This window comes from Pediculus humanus, genomic scaffold, assembly GCF_000006295.1.
Source record: "Pediculus humanus corporis 1103172107460 genomic scaffold, whole genome shotgun sequence".
NCBI lineage: Eukaryota > Metazoa > Arthropoda > Insecta > Psocodea > Pediculidae > Pediculus > Pediculus humanus.
In genome coordinates this window covers 37,729-42,608 of record NW_002987080.1, presented here as the reverse complement: position 1 = coordinate 42,608, position 4,880 = coordinate 37,729, and positions in this window count along the sequence as shown.

Here is a 4,880-nt window from a genome sequence, read left to right as displayed (position 1 = left end):
ATAGCATTTTATAATTCTTATTTAATTTTTAAATAGTTATCATATCGAGATTTAAATGTTGTTTTTGTTTTTAAACAATTTCACAAAAAGTTTTTTATTTTGTTAAATAAAAAACTTTTATTGTTTTTTATTTTTTCACCTTTTTTTACAAATTTTAAAGTTGCGGATTTTTAAATAAAATCATTTAATTAATTAAAACGCGGCGTACGTCATCACTAATTAAGTTCATTTTATGCCGCGCACACGAATGAAAATTTTACTAATACATTCCACGCGTGTAAAAAATTTTATCCAAACGAGTTTTAATTTTTTTTATTTTTCCCCCCGTTAAACTTTGTTAAAAACTAACAATTATTATTATTATCATTTATTTTTTTAATAAAGTCGAAAAAAATATTTTTTTTTTTTTTTTTAAAATACTCGTTAGTTTGTGAATTATGAACGATTTGGTTAACCTTTACCACAACAACACAGTGCAAACAAGTTTTTAAAAAAATTTTCTATTCGTTTTTGTGTTATGTATGTTATGTATTTTAAAATTTATCCAAATCAAATGAAATGATTATTAATAATAATAATGATTAAAATTTATTTTTAATTATTTATAACAATTTTAATAAAAAAAAGGAAAGAAGGAAAAGATGGTTTACTGTTAGTTTTGCAAAATTTAATTTATTACTTATCATCATTATTATTATTATTATTGATTAAAATAAAAAAATGTTGCCTACCTCCTCTTCCTCTCTCTCTTTCTTTACCTCCCACCCTCCCCCCATTTCCGACGTAATTTATATGAAAAAAAGAAAAAAATTTCAAATTTGTACCTGTTGTGAATTAATAAATATTATTTTATTTTATTTATCTCCTGTTAATTTGTAAAAAAAAAAAAAAAAATTAACTATTATTTTTCGAATAACAAGTTTTTTTTTTTTTTCAAAAGATAAAAACTTGCCTTGTGACCTTGTGAACTTTTAAGATTCGGTCAACAGTTGTTTATGTATATGTGCGTGAGTGCGTGCGTGCGTGCGTATATATATTAATTTCATTTCCCCGCCCCTACTTCCCCCTTACTCCCTCTCCCCACAATCTTTTCCATCGAGCTACCTAAAGTTGAATTTTAACATTTACACTTTGTTAACTTTCTTCTAATATAATATTTAAATAATTACTATTAATAATAATAATAATAATAATAATAATAATAATAATAATATCGTTTGTGTTTGTCGTTCGTTGAAAATTTATACAAACAACAAACAAACAAACAATTTTATCAAAAAATTATTATTTTTAATTTTGAAAAAAAAATTAAGATCGCAACGATGATGATTTAAAAAAAAATGAAAATTGTTGACGATGACGACGACAAACGACAAACGACAAACGACAATGACAAACGACCGAGTTATCATTTTATAATTAAATTTTGTTTACTTTTTATAATAATATCCTTTCGTATAAAATATTTACATAGGTGACGACCTTCCTTTGACTTTATTATTATTATTATTTACCTAAATCTTTCTTTTTTTTTTTTTTATCATTTCGCAACATTTTCACGCTTAAAAAAACCTTATTATTATTATTATTATCATCAATTCAAAAAAAAAAAAATCAATGATAATAATGATAATTAATTGCGTGAGAATTTTTGGACAAGGTTTTTTTTTATATTGATTTCGAATCGAAAATTATTAAAATGAAAAATTTTCCTTCTGATAACGTTGTTATCATTATTATTATTATTTTTTGTGTAAAAAAAATTATTCGGTTATATTGCGATGATGATGATGATGATGATGGTATGGAAGAGGAAATGTTGGCACGACTGACTGACTGACTGACTGACTGGTTAAAGGTGGTATTTAGCGTACCAATTATAAACTAAAATATTTAATTTCATCTTGATTAAGAAGAAGAAGAATCTAATCGTAATAAAAGCGGCAACATCAAAGTGAAAGAGAGAGAGAAAGAGAGAGAGAGAGAGAGAGAGTCGTTGTGGTAAAAATCTTCTTCTTCTTCTTCCGCTTCTTTTGGTAAAAGGAAAAAAAAAAAATTTTTTTTTTTGACATTTTATGCGTAAACGAGATTTTTTTTTTTCATCTTGTTAGAAGCTTTTTTTTTTTTTTACTCTATGATAAGATAAAAAAATCAGAGGAGGAGAGAAAGAGAGATGACTTTTTTTACGAGTGAGGGAGAAAGAGAGAGAAAGAAATAAAACAAAAGTGGTAGACCACGGAGTAGGAAAAATCGACCCAAGGATTCCCGACCATACAATACATATATTGATTATGTGTGATTATTTCAAAAGGGTGATTTTCAAAAGGGGTGTTATTTCATTTATTCGGGGGTGTCTTTTTTTTTTTTTATAAACGAGAAGATAGTCGGAATGATGATGATGATGATGATGATGATGATGATGGTGGTTACGGTTAGATAAATTTTTATTTTACCCTAGAAAATTATATTTTTGTCGCTGTTTTTTTTTTTTTTTCGAATCGTTGCAATTAAATAAAAACGTTCCTGTCGTCGTCGACATCACAATCGTCACGTGATCCCTTTTAACAAGTAAAATAAAATTTTTTTTTTTTTGTTTTCTTTGTTATAAAACTTTAGATGAACTTGTTCAGACGGCGGAAAATGTTTTTGTTTTGTTTTGTTTTTTTTTTTTTATTCTCTCACTTTTCTAACCTTTTAAAACCATAAAAGGTCATAAAGACAAAAAATATCAGGTCGCTTGGGGTTAATCGGGTGAATTTATGATGTTTTATGAACAATTTTTTGTTGTTGTTGTTGTTGCCATCTTTGTTTTTTTTTTTTATTTTTTTGCGCTCTGACATTTTTATTTTATTATTATTATTAAAAATAGTTTTTACAAATTTTTCTGTTTTTATTTGTCTTACGCGCACTAAAATTTTCCTTCGCGTAATTTTTATTTATTTATTATTATTAATTAATAAATTTATTTAACCGTTATTAAGGTCTCGAATTATTATTATTATTATTTTTTAAATCTCTCACGATACTGTTAAGAAAATTTTTAAATACCTGAAATAAATAACGAAAATTTATTATTAATATTATTATGGTTGTTGTTGTTGATGCAGGAACTGAACCATTAAAATTAAATTAAGGTTAATAATTTCACCTCATTATTTACGTCATATCGAGTTCGTAATAATAATAATAATAATTTTTTTTAAGGTAAATAGGTGAAATTTTATTTTAGCGCGAGTAGTATATACGCATGCGTTTATACGAGAATCTCTTTTAAAAAATTTTTTTATTTTTATTTTGTTGGCAGGCACGAATTCAGGTAAAAAAAAAAAAAAAATTTCAAATGATGAAAATTATACCTGTCTGTGTGTGTGTTTGTGTTATTCTGACTCCTTTTGAAAATTTCGAGATGAAAAAAAAAAAAAAATGAAATTTTGTAGTTTTTGTTAAGGGAATGATTCAATTATACGAAAGAAAGAGAGAGACAGAATATGAGGGGAGGGGGTTAGAGAGAGAGAGAGAGAAAAGAAATTTCTTTTCATCCGTGTCAAATCGATTACATAAAAATTAAAAAAAAAAAAATTGACCTTAAAAAAAAATAAAAAAGAATTTTTTTTCTTTTTCTTTTTTTTTTTATGCTAAAGTTAAAGTTTGGCAACAAAACCTTGAGGACTCTTATTAATAATAATAATAATAAAATTAAAAGGTCGAAAGTAATATAAATTATTGATTTTTATATTATTATTATTATTTGTGTATATAAATAAATAAAATAAATATTACCGTAAAAAATCGGAAAATTTTTTTAAGTGTAATTTTTATATTCGAGAAAAAAAAAAAATTAATATAAATCATACATAATGGCTTCATATGGTGATGGTGATGGTGTCGGTGGTGGTGGTGGAGGTGGTGACGATGGCATAAACGCAACAAGTTTTGCTTGTCATCATCTTTTAAAAAAATTTTTTTTTTTTTCCATTATAATGAAATCAGTTTTTATTTATTTATTTATTTTTCAAAATGGTTAATAACATTTTTTTTTTCACATTTGGCAACACCTTAAAATGGCCCCACTTGATTGTTTGCTTGAATCTAAAGAAACGAATGAAAAAAAAAAAAAAAATTAGCAAATTTTTTATTTACAATCCTACGAATTGTTAAGCAACATTTTTTTTTTATTCGCTACTAATAATTTTTCCTACGCACGCACAAACCTTTTTTTCTATTTTCTATCTTTATCTTCTGCTTCTTCTTATTCTTTCATAATCGAAGCCCCTAGTAGCTTACGTATAATTAAATTTTAGGCCCATAACACTCCTTAAAAAAAAATTGAAACGTCTTTCCATTATTGTTAACGAAAAAAAAAAAAATTTATAGTTTTGCATCATCATCATCATCATCTTTTTACATCTTTGACGTAGAATGCGTATATTAAAGATGTAAGAAATAAAATAAAAAAACTTTGGTACAAACGTATTATTATTATTATTAAAAAAAACGTTTTTTAAATGTTAATGATTTAAATGAATTTTTTTTTTTTTTCGAAACGAAAAGCGTAACGGGAGACAAAAAACGGACGCCATTTTTTTTTCTTTTTATACAGTAGGAAAATTATTATTAATAAAAAAAAAATATTTAAACAATAAATTTTTTAAATAAATAAAATTAAGAGAAGAGAGAGAGATAGAGAGAGAGGCCCCCACACTCGGTATTCGTTTGGTTTTTTTCTGGCTCCCTATGAAATTAAATTATTTAAGTTATAAAAAAATTTTTTTTTGTTTAAATGACTTGCGTTTTTTTTTTTTAAAAAAATATTTTACAATATTCACTGTGTGATAAAGAAATTATACAAGGTTGTAGTGTGTTTTAGGTGCGGCGGTGAT